The sequence below is a fragment of the Eriocheir sinensis genome, chromosome 60, assembly GCF_024679095.1.
Source record: "Eriocheir sinensis breed Jianghai 21 chromosome 60, ASM2467909v1, whole genome shotgun sequence".
NCBI lineage: Eukaryota > Metazoa > Arthropoda > Malacostraca > Decapoda > Varunidae > Eriocheir > Eriocheir sinensis.
The window spans coordinates 8,283,674-8,305,797 of NC_066568.1; the positions used below are offsets into that span (position 1 = coordinate 8,283,674).

Genomic DNA, 22,124 nt, shown 5'->3' on the forward strand with positions numbered 1-22,124 from the left:
GGTAGGAGAGAGGAAGAAAGCAAAAGACAAAGGAGGAAGAGCGGGAAAACGGAAAAAGTAGGAAAAAGGAAGAAAGAATCAATCAATCAATGGGTGCATACGCCGGGGGGTGCGTCGCCTCGCCCACCCTACGACGCCAAGCCCGGGGGATCCTTCAAGCCAGTGACATCTCAAGTAATGGACGGCGGACTCTTTTGATTTTGCGGCGCCCTTGTCATTAAGCCGCGAATTTTGGAAAATCAACCGCTTTGGTGCGAATCGCCATAACTCCCTTATTTCTGGGGCTACAGAAATGTTTTTGGTATCAATCGACGGCAAAATGAAAGGGCTATATTTTGTAATAAGCGACCGGGCTCAAAAACCGACTCGAAAGGGTAAAAAATCGAATAAATTCGCAAAAAACGACTGAAAAAACCTATTTTTGATTCAAACCTTAAAACCCACTCATTTTTTGAGAATTTCAAAAAACTTATTTAACAAATACTTTAGCCCTACCAATGTGCTTTCCAATATGATGCATAACATTTCCCTACTCCCAGTAGTTTCGTCGCTAGAGCTCGAAACGTAAACCCTTTTGAGAGCGATTTTGACGAACTCCAGACACTTTGCCGTTTTTGTCTAGTGTGGCATTGCTATTGCCTCTAGAAGGCTGTAATTTGGCATGTAGCCCCTCTTGGCAATGTAGTTTGACCAGCTCGAAGGATGTTTTGAAAGCTCGATTCCAAGTCTGTCGTCGGGCCGTCACAAAATAGCCTGTTTTTCGGCCCTTCTACCGCGATTTGGACGTCATAGTTTTTTGCTTATAACTTTTTTTTATTTATTTCGTGCTTTTTTTCTGATTATTAATCTGTATTAATAGAGCTTTCATTTGCCACCAAGCACGCCTTCCTAGCTTCAGTAGTTTTTGCTCGAGCTTGACCAGAAGTCGCGACGAAAATTCGCCGAATCTGACTCATTTCACGCGCCGCGACGAAAAACCTTCCTGACGCCACAAAAATTAATATATCTATATAAACATTCATATATGAACACTTCAATATGTTGACTATCTTGCATTAAAGCCATTTTAAGATACCTATATAAAAAGTTACTATTTTTATATAATCATTTCACTATATAAATCAACCTATATTAAGCGCCTTATTATACATGTTATTTTATTTTATTTTATTTAGTATTCAACCCTATTTCTTCCCATTTATGAATAATACATTTAATTTGCTTTCTTTTGATACCAAATATGTATGTATATATGTATGTATATATATATATATATATATATATATATATATATATATATATATATATATATATATATATATATATATTTGGTATCAAAAGAAAGCAAATTAAATGTTTTTCGTCGCGGTGCGTGAAATGAGTCAGATTCGGCGAATTTTCGTCGCGACTTCTGGTCAAGCTCGAGCAAAAACTACTGAAGCTAGGAAGGCGTGCTTGGTGGCAAATGAAAGCTCTTTTAATACAGATTAATAATCAGAACAAAAATGGAAAACACTAAATAAATGTGAATGACGTACGAGAATGAAGTGTGAAATAATTTTTTGCCATATTCACGAAACGTTCTGATGTTGTCAGGCGGGACACGACCGACACACCGCCAACGGCCCTACACAGCAGCAGCAATAATGACAGCGTTCGGTTCGTCCGAGCGACCGATCGAAACCTGGTGAAGCTTCGCGTGCACCCAACAGTGTTGCCACGCCCAGGGAACACCACGCCTCGCGGGGGCTGCTGAGCTGTTTGCTTCACATGACCGCAACTCTACATGCTCTAAGTCCAACAAATATATATATATATATATATATATATATATATATATATATATATATATATATATATATATATATATATATACTTAAATTGTATTTTACGATGCAGTATGTAATAATCCCATACAGAACTAAATAATGACATAAATGAAACGGATCGTACTTCGCTTATGCTGCATATACTGAAGGAATACAATCTCATTACTCACAAGTGTATGCTTTTTTTTTTTTTTAAGGGGAAGGGTCACACCTCTTAACTGTAAGGTGATAAATGTTCGGCTCAAAATGGTCCTCCCGGCAGAGGCGGTGCCTGCTGCGAGGGGGTGGCCGAGGTGCGCTGCCCGCCGCCAAGCAAGGCCACCACAGCTTCCTTTTTTTTTTGTAAGACTCGAGAATCTCTACAGAGTGTTACTATTTCAGGCTTTGCACATGGTAGAAAACACCGTCAATGTGCTGGCCTCTCCATAAAAAGACTGCACACCACGCCACCACCTGGAGGGCAACAGCCAACAGGCGGTGAACAATCCGCCGCGAGGTCAGGCCGAGGCGGCTCGCTGATGCCTCGTGACGTCACGGCCAGTCCGTGGCCACGTGCCGCCGTCTTTTTTTTTAACTGGTGAACTATATCATCATAAGTTAATGTTTATTAATTGAAATAAGCATTGCTAGGAAATTTCCGAAAATTTTCGGAGCCATCAGAGGAACAGAAAAAGAAAATCCCAGAACGAGGACTGAATGCTTAGCTCGGGTTGATGATGAAGTGGTGGTTTGACGCTTGCTGGTCATGAATCCGCCGGCAAGAATCAAGGTCAGGGATGGCTCTTGGGTTTAGTACAAGTCCACTTCACCGTATGTGTCTGTATTTAGCATTCAAAACCACTCAAAAAGGGAGTGTGACTCCTCCTGTGGGTGTAAAGATATTGATGAGTACTCACGAAGCTGAGGTGCAGCACACGGATGTGAGTGAGAGGCGTGGAGTGGGCGCCGCGTCGACCCGTGTACTGGCTTGACGTGAGAGAGATTCCATTCACAGGCAGCGCCACCCTCGGCCACTCAGAGAAGTGATTTTACCTGTATTGTGGTAATAGCCCATTACTAAACAGCCAGGTGTTGATGGAAAGGCCAGCAAACAATAACATCAAATTACATGTGAGAAATTCGCCGGCCTATATCAGACGTTAACCTTGATTTTGTGGAATCTCCTTTGAGTGAGATTTCATTCAACAAAAATCACCTTCGTCTTCCGATGCTCTTATGGACTGGACTGAATGCACGGACTGGACCATACTATTTACTGCCTAATACCGCAGATGAGAACTGGCCCTGAACATGACTTTTGCATTATACGTATATGTATATATATATATATATATATATATATATATATATATATATATATATATATATATATATATATATATATATATATATATATATATATATATATATGAGTGTGTCAGATTGACTACTGTGATAATCAGTGGTTTTCTTAACCCCTGAGCCGATGTAAACCGAAATGCGTCTCATATGGAACACAGTCTATTCACGCAATTGACTAGTATGTGAGTAGTTTTCGGCTTGACTCCATTCAGGATAAAATTTCGCATTTTCCTTAAATTACAGGTATGTACATATTCAGCAGTGTAAAGTTCCTTTCTCTTTCCCCTCCCCCAGGATTGCTGCACTACATCGTATTATTTTTGTGTGTGTGATTATTGTGCAAATACTGTGTGAAGAACACCCACACCCGTCCCTCACACACTCAACGTCTCATTCTTTACTCACACTACAGAGCCCTGTGTCGTGGTGGTCCAGCAGCCCTCCCCCGCTGTGCGGCCACTTCACAGCCATCAACTAATTAACCACAACAAATACACTTTGTTTCGTCGGCCAAGGACACTGGCTACATCCCTGAAAGAATTTCTATAGACAAAGAAATTCTATAGGCTGAATTTCTAGAGACTGAAATTATACTTCCAGTGTCATTTTAGATCAGCTGCCTGTCGCCTTAGAAGAACGCAGGGTAACATACCAATCAGTGTATGACAAGTTCCAAGTCATAGTAAATTTATTCAGTTTACGTGATAGAGACAGTTACTGATTTCAATGATGTATTCGTAGAGGAAATCGCTCAGCTTCAAGCCATTGCCAAGCTCAGGTCATATCTCACTGCATTTCAACCACAGGTTTACTACATGCTGAAGGGCTTGCTGAGACCTGTGCAAGTGTTAATGTAGCTTTATGAATACACTGAACCCAGTGGTCACTTGTTGTATCAGCAAATTGATACTAATACTGAGTTATCTGAGACCACGATGACCCTTGCTGGAAGTAGCGGACATTGTCCTAAAGCTGATACACTTGAAGAGCTCACAAAGACTTTTCGGATGCCAAGTGTAGAAAGAAAGACGTTTTCAAGATAATACAGTGTGATGGATAAAGCTGTAAGTTGCTAAAACTTACTGCATTTAGCTTAGATGAATTTCAACACTGGCAGGTTCCGATTATAACTTTGTTGTGTAAAATGTTGTCATTGTTGCCTATAGAAAACACAGAGCACGTAGAAGAACAGCTCCCTTGTTTGCAGTGTCTTATTCAAAACCTGTTTGGAGCTTTGCTGACATTTACCGTTGATGATGAGGTTTCAGGCCCTGCTCCGCCGCCCATCCAACTATTCAATGTATGTATAACTTGTCAGTTCCAAAATCATTCACTAAACTGATTTCGATATGTAAAACTGGCGATTTAAAAGTGTGTTTTAATATAAGAGACGAGGGTCCTATCGAACCCTAAGTCCCCCAGGTCGCCGAGGTCTAAGTCTGGCCCTGGCCCTGGCCCTGGCCCTGCCTTGATAAATCTTGGGTGCGTCACACGGACTCCTCCACGCAGGCCACGCACGGGACACCTTCACCCCGAGTCACCTCAACAATCCGCGGCTCAGTGGTTATTCAACGGTCTGCGGTTATTACGCTATCAACCCCTTTTGTTCTACTCGCAGGTCCTAGTAGCTAAATAAAGGTGGGTCAGTGAGAGATTTAATTGTCTACAACTAGTTTTTGATAAGTAATTGAAACCCTTTATCCCTAACAAGATATAATTTTAAATAATTAGCGGGGCACACGTTGTAGCGTATGCCCCCAACTTTATCTTTGCCACCTTACTGCTGTTGTTGCTATCGTTTCACTATCTCCCACCGAACCCACGCGCAGCTATATATAGTTACTCGTGACCTCGGTACTCATCTCCGTCGCACTGGCCCTTGAGCCTGTAGCGGGTAGAGTCCATTACGCCGGGACACAGGGCCAGTGTGACATCCGGGTTACCACAGTTTACCTTCCTCAGGTCTCCTCGGGTACCAATTTATTGACCAGCCCGAAAGAGAGAATGAACAGCTGGGTGGGTTGCACGGCGACTGCCCGGGCCACGATTAGAACCCAGACCCGAGCATTTATAGGTAGGCACGCTAACCACTGTTCCACGGAGGCGGGGAAGGCGACAGAGAGGAAGGAAGTAAGAAATGAAAGAAAAGAGGAAAAGAACAGAAAGATAGGAAGCAAATTTCATAATAAAGAAAAAGGTTGAGGGAAAAGGAAGTGAGCCAAGGGATGATGATGATGATGATGAGGATGAGGATGAGGAAGTTTTCTGGATAGTACAGTATATTTATTTGCTATTTGTTAGTCGTTTTCTCTTCATCTTGCTAACCTCTCCCCGCAGCATTCCCTCTATTCCTTTCTCCCTAGTTGTCCTCCTTTCTTCTCTTCCTCCTCTTTTCCTTCACTTTTTCCCTTTCTCCCTCCCCGCTTTCTTTCTTTCTTTGTTTTTCCTCACACCTCCTACTTCCCCTACCCCTCCCTTCTTCTTCCCCTCTATATCTTCTTTCCATTCTTATTCATTCTTCCATTCATTACTCCCTTCCCTCCTTCCTTCTCATCTATTCCTCCCGTTTTTCCTTTCCTCCTCCCTTTCCTCCCCTTCCCTATCACCGTTTGCAAAACCTGAGTTAATTGGAAAACTCAAAACCTGCGCTGTTCTTAAGGAAGGATAGGGAGGAGGGACAGGTGGGTCGAGGGAAGATGAGTGAAAGGGAGTGCAAAAAAGAAAAGTATGGAGGAGGTGAGAGGAGAAGGGGAAAGGTATTAGGGAAGACATGAAGGGAGGGAGGGGGAGAAACAGTGAGGGGAAGATGGGGAAGAGGGAGGGGAAGGGAGGGAGGGAGAGGAAGGAACATGTGGATGGAAAGAGGAGGAAAGAAAGAGAGAGAGTGTGAGCGTGAGCGAGTGAGAGAGTGAGAGAGTGAGAGAGAGAGAGAGAGAGAGAGAGAGAGAGAGAGAGAGAGAGAGAGAGAGAGAGAGAGAGAGGAAAACTAGGTACAGATAAGGGCAAAAGAGAAAGTTACAGAACGAATCATCGAGAGAGAGAGAGAGAGAGAGAGAGAGAGAGAGAGAGAGAGAGAGAGAGATCCCAGCAACACGAGCTACTGGGAAACTCTTCACGTTTTACTTGTTCTAAATTTAGCGAGAAGACTTTGCGGTATCCAGGCCACGAGGGGGGAGGGAGGGAGGGAAGGGGGGGATGATTAATGGAGGGAAAGGGTTGTGGTAGGTCAATGTTCTATGGATTTTGTGTGTTCGTCTCTCTCTCTCTCTCTCTCTCTCTCTCTTATGCAGTTTTATCCTTAACTACTTTTTTCTCTCTCCGTTTTTTAGATATGACCGGATTGCCAATGTGTGTGTGTGTGTGTGTGTGTGTGTGTGTCGATGGTTATCAGTCAAGGTTTTGTTCTGACAGACACAAATAGTACTGGGTGAGGGAGAAAAGAGGGGGAGGGGGAGGGGAGGGGGAGGGGAGGAGGGAGGAGGAGGAGGAAGAGGAAGGAGAGGGGGGAGGGGAAAAGGGAATCATTTGTGGAGGGAGGGGAAGGAGGAGAGTTAAGAGAGAGAGAGAGAGAGAGAGAGAGAGAGAGAGAGAGAGAGAGAGAGAGAGAGAGAATAATAATGGACAGTAAAATAGTGATGGAAGAAAGGAAAGAAATGGGAGAAGAAAAGGAAGGAAGGAAGGGAGGAAGGGAGAGAAAAGGTGGAAAATCAGTAAAGGAAACTATAAAAAAAAGGAAAGGGATATATACATGAGAGAGAGAGAGAGAGAGAGAGAGAGAGAGAGAGAGAGAGAGAGAGAGAGAGAGAGAGAGAGAGAGAGAGAGAGAGAGAGAGAGAGAGAGAAACATGGAAGTAGGGCAGTCCACACACACACACACACACACACACACACACACACACACACACACACACACACACAACTTGTACAAAGAAGGACGTAGTTAGTCCGTCTGTTCTCCTCTTCATTTTCTTCTCCCTTTCTGGTACTGCCCGCTACTGTCCTCCTCCTCCTCCTCCTCCTCCTCTTCTTTTTCCTTCAAATTCCTTAGAAAAATTGTGACATAACACTTGGATTGCTTTTTCTGGCCCTTTCCTCATCGCAGTCATCGTTAACGTTATCATTATCATCATTATCATCATCACTATCATATCTTTATCTTCTTTGTCATCGTCATTTTTTCTAATAATTTGTTTCCTATTTTTTTTTTTATTTGTATTTATCTTTGTTTATTTCTGTCGCTCATTGTTTTAGGTTTGGTCTATAATACTACAATGACATTACCTTTTTCTCTTTTATTCTTTTTTCTCGCTTTCTTTTCTCTTTTTTCTTTCTTTCTTTTCTTTTCTCTTTAATTTTCTTTTTTTCTTTTCTTTTTCTACTTTTTTTCCCTTTTCTCTTTCTTATCTTTTTCTCTCGTTTTATCTCTCCCTTTTCTTTTTTTCCTTTTTCTCTCTTTTCCTCATATGACGTTATCAGTTTCCTATTTTTATACATATTTCACTTCTTTTATTTCTTTCGCTCACTGTCTTTGGTTTTGTCTATAATACTACACACGACGCTATCTCTTTCTCTCTTAACTGCCTTCCTATCTTCTTGTTTTTTCTTTGTATTGTTATTCTTCTTCGTCTTCCTCTTTTCTTCTTTTTTCTCTTCATTTTCTTCTTGTTTTTCTTCTTTTCTTCTTTTTCTTCTTCTTCTTCTTCTTCTTCTCCTCACCCCTCCCAGCGCCCAAAACGGTGAGGTGGTGCAGCGTCGGAGGGAATTTCTTCGACTCAGATTTTTGTCCTTTTACGGAAGTCAGAGAGAAAGATAACAAAAAGTGGATATTGGGGCGTTATTTCTCTTGCCTTTAACGTCTCTCTCTCTCTCTCTCTCTCTCTCTCTCTCTCTCTCTCTCTCTCTCTCTCTCTCTCTCTCTCAATTTGTGGTGTTAAACAAAAGCGTACATTGTATCAAGGGCCTGGGTGTCAAAATCGCGTCATGTCTCTAATTCTCTCAACAGCAAATAAAGTGACCAGAATGTTGGGCTTCATTAAGTGGGAAATTGAGTGGATGTTGCATTCAAATGAGGGCAAATCAGTATAGTTTATGACCGATGACACGTCTGGAACGGGAAATATTGCCACAAAATTTAAGAGTAAACCAATAAATTCACACTGCATCAAATATACACTTTTTCATTGACGTTGTAGCACGGGATTGAAAAAGCTCCGGCCTGTACTGCTCAGGGCCACACATTTAATATATTGAAAAACAAACTCGACAGCAACATTTTTCACCTTAAAATTCGCTAAAGCAGAAATGCAACATATTGGCGGCCATCACTAGGGTCTGACCATCTATATAAACCCATACAAATGATCTCTACCACATCACGACTTCCACATCACCACAACACCACCACTACTGTATCACTGCCATCACACTACCGCTTCACCACCACTACGCCCCCAACCAAAGCTCCACATCACTACCACCAGCACCATCATCACCACACCACCACCACTGCCACCGCCACATCACCACAACCACAGCGACAGTACAACGCACGGGTTTCACAAGGCCTCCGTGTTCGCCTGTCACTTGGGCAATCGTAACCTTTCCCGCCTCCGTGCGTCTTTCCTCCTGCCTCCCTCCCCCTTGCTTTGTTCCCTGCAATAATTATGTGAACCTTTGATGTAACAACCTTTGTGTCAAAGCTGAAGAGGAGGAGGACGAGGAAGAAGGGGAGGCAGTGGAGAATAAACACAGAAACATGGGATTGCAAGGAACAGAAAGATTCTTGGCCCAGGCTGCCTGCTTGAGTGGTTAACGATGCACTTCAAGGATTTTGACCAACTACAAAACAAATTAAAGACCTTGTACGGACGCAACAAAACGTTTAGTTCACTCCTGGAACATCGACATAATGCTCAATGCGATTTCTAAAGGAGTTGGTATCTATCGCACTAACTACTTCTGCCGGATAAAAAATATCACGCCCATTTGTATTGCGTCGCTTCGCTTTAAGCAACATATCATTATTTCCAGTTATCGAGTTATTTTAGTTCGTTACTTCTAGTTACTGAGTTATTTTAGAAGTAAGAAAGACCCGGAGTGATCGACGTTATTGAATGTCCGGGTACTTGAAGACCTGGAATAAACCCCTTGTGGTGATCCCTTCTGCGGCGTGAAGAGATTGCATCGCTTGGGCCTTGCGTCGTTCTTTACTCAGAAGCAGAAGAAGAAGAAGAAGAAGAAGAAGAAGAAAAAGAAGAAGACAAAGAAGAAGAAGAAGAAGAAGAAGAAGAAGAAGACAAAGAAGAAGAGGAAGAAGAAGAAGACAAAGAAGAAGAAGAAGAAGAAGAAGAAGAAGAAGAAGAAGAAGAAGAAGAAGACAAAGAAGAAGAGGAAGAAGAAGAAGACAAAGAAGAAGAAGACAAAGAAGAAGAAGAAGAAGAAGAAGAAGAAGAAGAAGAAGAAAAGAAGAAGAAAAAGAAGAAGAAGAAGAAGAAAAATAATAAGAAAAATAAGAAGAGTGGAGGAGGAGGAGGAGGAGGAAACCTGGAAGAACAGGCAACAAAATTCCGTTGCCTTAACCCTTTACTACGTGTCCTACTTGGCTCACTTACCACAAAAACCTTATTAACATCACTCTCATTAAAGCCCTTCATCCCTTTATATACATCGATAGAGTCTCCTTGCAACCTTCGCCTTTCTAGAGAATGCAAATGTAATTGTTTAAGTCTATCCTCATTTAGTATGTTTCTGAATCCGAGAATTATTATTGTCATTCTCCTCTGCAGAGATTCTAACATCTTAATATAGTACTTTATACTATATTACCATTCTATAGTAAAGTGACCAGAATTGAACCGGATAATCGAGATGAGGTCTGACAAATGCTACTTATGTCTTGAGGATGACTAGCGCTTCTATTGCTAATGACCATAGAAATTAAACTCGGTACCTTATTAGCACGGCTGTTAATCCCCTTTCAGACAGGGCCACTTACCATCGCTTCTCAGCAGCGTTGCAGCAAAGCTACTCACGCGCGTCGGTGGGGCTATTCACGCTCGTCGGTAGGGCTACTTACGCGCGTCGGTGGGGCTACTCACGTTCGTCGGTAGGGCTACTTACGCGCGTCGGTGGGGCTACTCACGTTCGTCGGTAGGGCTACTTACGCGCGTCGGTGGGGCTACTCACGTTCGTCGGTAGGGCTACTTACGCGCGTCGGTGGGTCTACTCACGCTCGTCGGTGGGGCTACTCACGCTCGTCGGTGGGGCTACTCACGCTCGTCGGTGGGGCTACTCACGCTCGTCGGTGGGGCTACTCACGGTCGTCGGTGGGGCTACTGACGGGCGTCGGGGCTACTCACGTTCGTCGGTGGGCCACCACGCTCGTCGAGGGGCTACCACGCTCGTCGGTGGGGCCACCACGCTCGTCGGTGGGGCTACCACGCTCGTCGGTGGACTACTCACGCTCGTCGGTGGGGCTACTCACGCTCGTCGGTGGGGCTACTCACGCTCGTCGGTGGGGCTACTCACGCTCGTCGGTGGGACTACTCACGCTCGTCGGTGGGGCTACTCACGCTCGTCGGTGGGGCTACTCACGCTCGTCGGTGGGGCTACTCACGCTCGTCGGTGGGGCTACTCACGCTCGTCGGTGGGGCTACTCACGCGCGTCGGTGGGGCTATTCACGCTCGTCGGTGGGGCTACTCACGTTCGTCGGTAGGGCTACTTACGCGCGTCGGTGGGGCTACTCACGTTCGTCGGTGGGGCTACTTACGCGCGTCGGTGGGGCTACTTACGCGCGTCGGTGGGGCTACTCACGTTCGTCGGTGGGGCTACTTACGCGCGTCGGTGGGGCTACTCACGTTCGTCGGTGGGGCTACTTACGCGCGTCGGTGGGGCTACTTACGCGCGTCGGTGGGGCTACTCACGTTCGTCGGTAGGGCTACTTACGCGCGTCGGTGGGGCTACTCACGTTCGTCGGTAGGGCTACTTACGCGCGTCGGTGGGGCTACTCACGTTCGTCGGTGGGGCTACTCACGTTCGTCGGTAGGGCTACTTACGCGCGTCGGTGGGGCTACTCACGTTCGTCGGTAGGGCTACTTACGCGCGTCGGTGGGGCTACTCACGTTCGTCGGTAGGGCTACTTACGCGCGTCGGTGGGGCTACTCACGCTCGTCGGTAGGGCTACTCACGCCCGACGGCAAAGGCAGTCGGCGTGGAGGCCACCCACCTGATCATCCTTCCTGTCAAATGGTCGATAAGTGGGTGCCTAGGTAAATCTGGAGAAGGAATGTACACAGTGGTAACTCGGATGTTACAATGGCCCTGTGTCGAGTTGACGGGTCCTCAACTTCTCACCCACCACAGGTTCAAACGGACGGCCAACGGGACGGATGAGCAAACCGCCACGAGCAGCTATCGTGTATGCTCCCAACTTTGCCTTTTAATCTCCGGGGAGAGTTTTGCTAGTCTGTATTATCTTATAAATTCCCATATTTTAAAGCTACCTCGTGTTTAACCTACAGGTCATCCACTTACGATCGTTGTTCTCCTTTCAAAGTGTTCGGTGAGGTCCCTGCCGTCCCTGCCCCTCTACTATTACTCCAACTAAAATACTGTATGATTGTGTTAACCCTCGAAGACATGGTGTTTGTCGCGTGTGTGTAGTTGGCGTGTATGTAGAAGCTAAACTCCTCCTCTCTGGTGCTAATGAGACATAGGGAAACGGAAGGTAAGGACGAGGGAAGGTCCTTTATGGGCTTGCAGCACCTTCTCGCCACCCGTATATGCCTCAGTGGGAGTGGCTTACGCCCTTTCGATTGATGCATGGCTGCCTACTCCCTAATATGGTGATTTTACGCGTCGGGCAGCTCACTGCACATATTTATCTCCACGAAGCATGGCAGGTAGTGGCGGCAGGGGCGGTGTGCCTTGAACAATCTTCTCGAGAATCTTCGTGCCTGCTCCTGATGATTATAATGATGACGATGAAGAGGAGAACGACGAGAAGGAGGAGGAGGAGTCTAAGGCAAATGAGGCTTGATTATCAAATTAAGATCTGTGTGTGTGTGTGTGTGTGTGTGTGTGTGTGTGTGTGTGTGTGTGTGTGTGTGCTGAGTTTGTTGCTGACAGGTTTGTTGGTCTTGTGTTTACCATTAGAATGCATAAAATTTCACACCGCCCCTACTACCCCCCCCCCCCCCAACAACCACCATCAACACAACCTTATCTATTCTTATCTTGTGTTAACACTCAGTAGCTCGAGCCATTAGCAGGATAAATGTAATAAAATTCTCTCTCTCTCTCTCTCTCTCTCTCTCTCTCTCTCTCTCTCTCTCTCTCTCTCTCTCTCTCTCTCTCTCTGTGTCTCCTTTTGCTTCTTCTTCTTATTCTTTTTCTTTTTATTCCTCTTCTTTTTCTTTTTCTCTTCATTTTCCCTTTTCTGTTCCTCCTCCTCCTCCTCCTTTTCTCCTCTCCCTAGTTCGTAAGGCCACGGTCATCTGTATAAACCTTCACACACACACACACACACACACACACACACACACACACACACACACAAGCATGCGCGCGCGAGCGTAGCTCATCAGTATAAATCATAACTGAGTAAATACTTATAGATAGACAGATAGAAAGACAGATAGATAGTCTTACTTTTTACAGTAAGGGAAGCAGCTCAAGATCACATTAAATAAAAAAAAATTGCTAAGCGCTGTTTTCACATGCAGTATTAATATGGTGAAATATCAAATTCGGTAAGTGAGGTATCTCGACACGCCTTTCTTCAGAGTTCAAGTCGTAGGAATGCGGAAATAATGAGGAAGGAAGGCAATCGCAGAGTTTACCAGAGAAAGACATGAAAGAACGAAGTTGCTAGTTACCTCTTCCATGTCATCTTCTGGATAGCATGGAAATGAGCTAAATTTGAAAGTCGTGCGCAGTGGTGGAAGCATGCAGTTAGCAAGTTCAGAAGAGCAGCCAGCATAAACATATTGATAAAAGCAGGGTGACATTGCGGAGGAATCCAAGAGCTAGAAGACTGTCGGCAGGAGGAAGGCAACTGCTTCCAAAGAGATGTGTGTATGTGTGTGTGTGTGTGTAGTAGCTTAAAAATAAAATGTTTAGTAAAGTTTGTAATATTAAATAAAGATGGTTGTCGGCCACAGTCATTGGCGGGGTGGGGCCAATGAATTGCTTTGTGAAAGGATATGAGAGAATATACCCCTCACAACGCAACTCTAACAGATGGAGGCCCGTAGTAGTAAAAAAAAAAAGTAGTAGTAGTAGTAGTAGGAGGAGGAGGAGGAGGAGGAGGATATGGCGACGGACACGTTAGGTAATGAAAATGGTGAGGGTGGGAGGAGGAGGAGGAGGATGAGAGGGTGTGTGAAGATAGGGAGAGGGAGTAGGGGAGGCAGGAGTGTGTGGGGTGAGAACAGTGGGTGAGAGGGGGCGGGGAGGGGCTGGGAGGTGGTGGCGGGGATGGGAGCATCATGTGACTCACCGGGATTTAAAAGGCAATCACTCCTGACCGGTCCTCCTCTTCCCTCTCGCCTTCCTCCTCTTTTTTATATTCAAACTCCTCCTCTTACTTTTGCTCTTCCTCTCCCTTCTCCTAGATAGAAGAGGAAAATGGGTTGAAAGAAAGAGGATGAGAGAGAGAAAGAGAAGAAAGGGAAGAGAAAAAGAAGAGAAAACGGAAAAAACAGAATTAAAAAAAAACATGAGCTGGGATTGTACAGAGAAAAAAGTAAATCAAGAAGACAAAAGAAATAAAGATAAGAAAAAAGGGAATCGTAACAAAACCCACAAAAAAACATACACTAATAATGGTAAATGGAGAGAATTAGTTACTGAACTTGTAGAAACCAAAGAAAATAAAAGAAAACGAAAAGTATTGACTCGGGAACGCTTCCTCGACAAATGAAGGAGAAAAATAACTCTGATTTCGTTTTCCTGTTTGTCTTCAACTTGACGAAATGTTAAAAAAGAAACAAAAATTAAATAAAAAAATATATCCTCCATGTATTAGACTTTCCTGCCTTTGAAGAAGCTGTGTTATTTTACGAATTACTTAAACTACTTGACTGGGAGTGTATGTTACCAGGCTACCAGTGAAGGGATATCCAGCACACCAATACCACATGGGAAACACTCCACTATCCACCACAGAGGCAGAGAAAGACCTGGGAGTGTATGTTACCAGGCTACCAGTGAAGGGATATCCAGCACACCAACACCACATGGGAAACACTCCACTATCCACCACAGAGGCAGAGAAAGACCTGGGAGTATATGTTATCAGGCTACCAGTGAAGGGATATCCAGCACACCAACACCACATGGGAAACACTCCACTATCCACCACAGAGGCAGAGCAAGACCTTGGAGTGTATGTTACCAGGCTACCAGTGAAGGGATATCCAGCATACCAATACCACATGGGAAACACTCCACTATCCACCACAGAGGCAGAGAAAGACCTTGGAGTGTATGTTACCAGGCTACCAGTGAAGGGATATCCAGCATACCAATACCACATGGGAAACACTCCACTATCCACCACAGAGGCAGAGAAAGACCTTGGAGTGTATGTTACCAGGCTACCAGTGAAGGGATATCCAGCATACCAATACCACATGGGAAACACTCCACTATCCACCACAGAGGCAGAGAAAGACCTTGGAGTGTATGTTACCAGGCTACCAGTGAAGGGATATCCAGCATACCAATACCACATGGGAAACACTCCACTATCCACCACAGAGGCAGAGAAAGACCTGGGAGTGTATGTTACCAGGCTACCAGTGAAGGGATATCCAGCACACCAATACCACATGGGAAACACTCCACTATCCACCACAGGGGCAGAGAAAGACCTTGGAGTGTATGTTACCAGGCTACCAGTGAAGGGATATCCAGCATACCAATACCACATGGGAAACACTCCACTATCCACCACAGGGGCAGAGAAAGACCTTGGAGTGTATGTTACCAGGCTACCAGTGAAGGGATATCCAGCATACCAATACCACATGGGAAACACTCCACTATCCACCACAGAGGCAGAGAAAGACCTTGGAGTGTATGTTACCAGGCTACCAGTGAAGGGATATCCAGCATACCAATACCACATGGGAAACACTCCACTATCCACCACAGAGGCAGAGAAAGACCTTGGAGTGTATGTTACCAGGCTACCAGTGAAGGGATATCCAGCATACCAATACCACATGGGAAACACTCCACTATCCACCACAGAGGCAGAGAAAGACCTTGGAGTGTATGTTACCAGGCTACCAGTGAAGGGATATCCAGCATACCAATACCACATGGGAAACACTCCACTATCCACCACAGAGGCAGAGAAAGACCTTGGAGTGTATGTTACCAGGCTACCAGTGAAGGGATATCCAGCATACCAATACCACATGGGAAACACTCCACTATCCACCACAGAGGCAGAGAAAGACCTGGAGTGTATGTTACCAGGCTACCAGTGAAGGGATATCCAGCATACCAATACCACATGGGAAACACTCCACTATCCACCACAGAGGCAGAGAAAGACCTGGGAGTGTATGTTACCAGGCTACCAGTGAAGGGATATCCAGCACACCAATACCACATGGGAAACACTCCACTATCCACCACAGGGTCAGAGAAAGACCTTGGAGTGTATGTTACCAGGCTACCAGTGAAGGGATATCCAGCATACCAATACCACATGGGAAACACTCCACTATCCACCACAGAGGCAGAGAAAGACCTGGGAGTGTATGTTACCAGGCTACCAGTGAAGGGATATCCAGCACACCAATACCACATGGGAAACACTCCACTATCCACCACAGGGGCAGAGAAAGACCTTGGAGTGTATGTTACCAGGCTACCAGTGAAGGGATATCCAGCATACCAATACCACATGGGAAACACTCCACTATCCACCACAGGGGCAGAGAAAGACCTGGAGTGTATGTTACCAGGCTACCAGTGAAGGGATATCCAGCATACCAATACCACATGGGAAACACTCCACTATCCACCACAGAGGCAGAGAAAGACCTGGAGTGTATGTTACCAGGCTACCAGTGAAGGGATATCCAGCATACCAATACCACATGGGAAACACTCCACTATCCACCACAGAGGCAGAGAAAGACCTTGGAGTGTATGTTACCAGGCTACCAGTGAAGGGATATCCAGCATACCAATACCACATGGGAAACACTCCACTATCCACCACAGAGGCAGAGAAAGACCTTGGAGTGTATGTTACCAGGCTACCAGTGAAGGGATATCCAGCATACCAATACCACATGGGAAACACTCCACTATCCACCACAGAGGCAGAGAAAGACCTTGGAGTGTATGTTACCAGGCTACCAGTGAAGGGATATCCAGCATACCAATACCACATGGGAAACACTCCACTATCCACCACAGAGGCAGAGAAAGACCTTGGAGTGTATGTTACCAGGCTACCAGTGAAGGGATATCCAGCATACCAATACCACATGGGAAACACTCCACTATCCACCACAGAGGCAGAGAAAGACCTGGGAGTGTATGTTACCAGGCTACCAGTGAAGGGATATCCAGCACACCAATACCACATGGGAAACACTCCACTATCCACCACAGGGGCAGAGAAAGACCTTGGAGTGTATGTTACCAGGCTACCAGTGAAGGGATATCCAGCATACCAATACCACATGGGAAACACTCCACTATCCACCACAGGGGCAGAGAAAGACCTTGGAGTGTATGTTACCAGGCTACCAGTGAAGGGATATCCAGCATACCAATACCACATGGGAAACACTCCACTATCCACCACAGAGGCAGAGAAAGACCTTGGAGTGTATGTTACCAGGCTACCAGTGCAAGTCAAATTCGTTCCAATCGCAGTGGACGGGTTAATTTACAGCCACGGCGCCAAAGAGATTTAGCTGTTTACTTAAATACTTCCCTTCTTGCTTTGTGGCATTCTTACTTTCTTTATTATTCTACTGATTCTTTGTATTGAGTTGTTGCCTTGTTTACATACTTTTTGTACTTTATTATTTTCTTTGCTTTGTTAGTATTCTGTTTACTCTGATATTTAATGTCACTTTGATTTCTTTGATTACTCTGACACTTTGTTGTTTCGATGCTTTATAGTTCGGTTACTACGTTTATTGTTACTTCTATTTTTTTATTTTTTGTTTCTTTTTTGGTTACATTTCTAACTCGTCTATTTTGTTACTTTATTAGTTACTTGGTTACTTAACTTACTTCTTATTCTTTATTTTACCTTAGTTTGTTACCTGGTTTTACTTTTTTTATTTTTTTTTATTTTACGTTTCTGCGTATGGCGCCGGGAGGCTTTCTTGATAAGGCCTGATGGTCGACTCCAGCCCGTTGTGGCGCAGGCAAGTGCTTATAGTGACGCCGTCTTGCTTGGCTCATGCTGCAGCCCCGGAGCTCATCTTTGACCCTCTCGGTCACCAGCTTGTGGCGGCGAGCAGGACGTGAACCCGCGTCCTCCTGGCCGCGGCACCGACACGCTAACCACTCAGCCACCGCCTCCTCTTATTTTGTTTAACTTTGTTTCTTTTTTTCTTATACTTGTTTACTTCGTCACTTTGGTTTCATTCTTTATTTCTTTATTTTCACATTTCCTTTTCTTTTCTTTCTCTACTACAGTAACACTCTAATTTTATATTTTCTACATATATTTTTTTATCCATTTATTTTATTAAAATATTTGTTTATGATTTTCATATGCTTTTATTTATTATTTCTTACGAACTTAATATTTTATAAATACCTTATTATTTCGTTTTCTGACTGATTTTTTCTTGTTAAACTTCGAGATACATGTTAATTCTTCCCGTCTGTTACTTCTCTACTTTTGTATTTCTAGAAATGTTGTTTTCTATGGCAACATTTTTTCCCGTTACTTTAATTTTTTTTTTTTAAGAATCGCAAGTTGCGCGTCTTTTTTGAGGCTACATATTTATTGTTTTCTTTTGTACACTTTCCTTGCGCTGCTTACTGCTTTCCTTCACTATTCTCCAATATGTTATTTTTTTATATATTTTGTATCGAATGATATTGACGGTAATCTCAAACATCCTAATTAGAGGGGACCACTTTGGAAAAAAGTGTTAATACTTGATTCTTTGTCTTCGGTAAAAAGAATACATGAAAGCTACACCGAACATAAACAAATATCAAATCAGACCACTTGCCTCCCTCCGAGTTGGTGGCCCGCGCTGCGCTGCCTCGGGAGAGTTCCTTGGTGAACGTCCTTCGTCCGGGAGTGTATTCACTCTCACCTTTGTCTTGAATGTGCGTAGGTTTGATGAAAGTTTGGTAATACTCTGCAACGGGTTTCAATTTGTATAAACTGCGACGTGATTATATTATTTATTATTATTATTATTATTATTATTATTATTATTATTATTATTATTATTATTATTATTATTATGATCATTATTATTACAATTATTATCATTTTTGTGATTATCATCAAATTATTATTATTATCACAATTACAAATGATTTATAAGTCAACAACCCAGAAAAAAATACAGTGAACTCACAGTGCCCCCAGGGAGTCGCGTCGGGTCAGCACTGGTTCGATTTCGGTGCTGGGTATTGAGCAATATTACTATTATTATCATTATTATTACTATTATTATTATTATTATTATTATTATTGTTATTATTATTATTATTATTATTATTATTATTATTATTATTATTATTATGATTATTATTATTACTATCATTACTATTATAATTATAATTATTATTCATAAAATATATACACACACACAATAATAATTATTATTATTACTATCATTATTATTATTATTATTATTATTATTATTATTATTATTATTATTATTATTATTATTATTATTATTATTATTGTTATCAAGTATTAACATTATCGATATTGATATTATTATAATACTTATCATTACTGTAATTATCTTTATCCCCTATTTAGGCCTATGCCACCTCTAGAGACATACTAGTCCAAGGATTGAAGTGAACTGAGGATATGTTTTTTCTTCGCTTTTGGATATAACAATTACCATTCCGTCCACCCATCCAAACCTACACACACACACACACACACACACACACACACACACACACACACACACACACACACACACACACACACACCTGTTGGAAAATTACAAGCCATGCACCCAGCCTGAAATTTACTACATCCACACGCTCGAGCGACCGCGCACGAAAACACACACACACACACACACACACAGAAACAACAATCAAGAATGTGGTCAAAATGTGATGAGAGCAAATTTAGTAACATTCCAAAAGCGTTAGCAAGAGCGGGGTGGGAGGGAGGGAGGGAGGGAGAGTGACGAAAGGATGAAATAATGCGAGGGGTCAGATGGAAGGGAGGGAGGAAAGGAGATAAGAAGAGGATGATGAGGAACCACTGGGAGGGGAGGGAGAGAGAAGGGAGGAGGTGACGAAAAGATGGAGAAGGAAGGGAGAGAGAGGGAGAGGGAGATGAGTGAGGGGAGGAAGGGAGAAGACTGCAGTTGTTAGTTCGCTAGTGTGTGTGAGTGTGTGTGTGTGTGTGTGTGTGTGTGTGTGTGTGTGTATCTGGATAACTCATTAGCTTAGAAGGAGCAGAGCCCTCGCGGAGAGCACGTGTGTGTGTGTGTGTGTGTGTGTGTGTGTGTTTGAGAGAGAGAGAGAGAGAGAGAGAGAGAGAGAGAGAGAGAGAGAGAGAGAGAGAGAGAGAGAGAGAGAGAGAGAGAGAGAGAGAGAGAGAGAGAGAGAGAGAGAGAGAGAGAGAGAGAGAGAGAGAGAGAGAGAGAGAGAGAGAGAGAGAGAGAGAGAGAGAAGATAAAGGAAAAAAAGAAAAAGAAGAAGAAGAAGAAGGAGAAGGCGGAAGATAAGAAAAAAGAAAAAGAAGAAGAAGAAGAACGAGAAGGCGGAAGATAAGAAAAAAGGAAAAGAAAAAAACGCCGAATTATCTGCCGTCTTGTTTGAAGGAGCAGAAAACAGTAATATAAGGAGTCTGCTTGCGGACAGTTGTCACACACAGAGCAGCTCTGTCCCACTTACAGCATCACCTTTCCTTCCTTTCCATGAATTTATGTAACCTTTTCTTGGGGAGTCTTTCGTATTGCCAACACATGACTGTCAAGCTTGCTCCACTCCTCCATTATAAAACTAATCCCCATCTTTTCGCTTATTATATCCAAATTTATCTAACTATATCCGTCATAACATATTCAGCCCTGCTTCTTAACATCATATCTTATTGAAATCGCCCTTATTAAGTTTTTCATCCGTTTATAAACCTCCCACATCATCACGTACCCTTTGCTAATCTAAATAATACAAATCTAAACATTTAGGTCTACTCTGTTTGGCAAGTTCCTCAACCCAATAATAATTTTACCCTCCTCTCCACCAGTTCTAGTATGTTCATGATCATTCATTAATGAGGAGACCTGAACTGGGTATCTTACCGGGGTGAGGTCTATTTGGTGCTAAATGAAGCTTGATGATGGGCTCCGCGGTTCTATTGCTGTTGCTTCTGATAATGAAAATTAGTCCTCTATTAGCACAAGCAAAATTTCAGGACTGAAAGCACTGCTTCCTTGGTCGGTGATCACAGCTCACTAAGACTCCTACGTCTCTCACAGCTACATCTGCTCAGGGGCTGTATCATGTGAATGGTAGTGACACAAGAGGTTATTTCTTCCTAGGCTTGGGGTTCAACACTTCCTGACAGATCCACGTCACTTCTCAGATTAATCATGCAAGCTGCCAGGTTCACCTTGCAGTACCCCAGCATCTTGATCTGCTCTAATTAGACGCCGACCTTTGCATCATCGTCAAAATTGACAATACCACTACTTGTTCCCAAATTCAAGTCATTAAAGAGCAGCAATGGACCCAATAAGGAGTCCTGAGGAGCCACACCTGCATGTTGCGCTGCCCAAGTCAGATTTTTTGTTTTAATATTGATTTGAACTTTTTTGTTTCTCATTCCAGTTTAATTCGTTCCATTTATTTCATGAGATCCAACTGTTTTTCCCACAGCCTGTGATGAGACACTTTATCGAGTTACAAAAATCAAGATACATTATTTCATAATTTTAATTCCTGTCTGCCGCCTCCACTGCGAAAGAGAAACATGGAAACATGAATGAATGAAGGAGCAAGCAACAGGAAACCTGTTATAATATTACGAGGTTGCCTGCTTTAATTTTGATAACTTCGTCAGTCACTTCAGTGAACTCTCGCCCCTCGCAACACCTGGACGCGCCCACTCGTGGCCGGCTTAAACTCAAATTTTCATGCTCGATGATGGCTTGTACGTACGTGCGGGGTGCTCAGTTCACTCCGGACGCTACAAATTGACGATCAATGCGTAGACCTCAGTTCGAGAAACAACTCGTGCTGATGTCTGTACCACATTTCCTCCCTTGAACTGTTTGACCTTAAAACTTGGAGTGGAAAAAACTTTGAGTGATCGATATTACTGACGTTATTTTTTCCGGTGTACGGAGTAAGGGAAGGAGAAGAAAGGCGAGGCGTTAAAAATAGGAGACATGGAGGGGAGAAAAAGAAGGGAACTCTACGTTTTGAGTCGTATACTTTGTGGTGCTGTGCCTGGTGCAGGCTGTTTGCGTCCTGCTACATCTCCTTTCAACTAATTTCTAATACGGACTAAGTCTAACATCTAACTTTTCAATAAAATTGACAGCAAGTGACAGATTCAGCCTGTCCTAGTCTAAGCCTTACACAATGGCTATGATTTCACTTACATTTGTTCTTCTAGTCGCCCTCCGTCTCCCCATTACCCCAAGAAATAAATCAAATTGCCCCACTTGGGGTTATTTACCCCAGGTTGGGAACCCATGATATATATATATATATATATATATATATATATATATATA

At 43.6% G+C, this 22,124-nt stretch overlaps 1 long non-coding RNA gene across 1 annotated transcript in view; it reads right to left on the reverse strand.

The window, feature by feature from the left end:
- Positions 1 to 17,354: 17,354 nt before the first annotated feature.
- The window catches only part of LOC126985866 (uncharacterized), a 64,224-nt gene continuing 59,454 nt past the window's right edge, over positions 17,355 to 22,124 (reverse strand). The window contains exons 3-4 of the long non-coding RNA XR_007739102.1: positions 18,759 to 18,806; positions 17,355 to 18,533 (exon numbers count right to left, since the gene is read on the reverse strand). This is a non-coding gene — a long non-coding RNA (uncharacterized LOC126985866). The remainder of the gene's footprint in view (positions 18,534 to 18,758; positions 18,807 to 22,124) is intronic.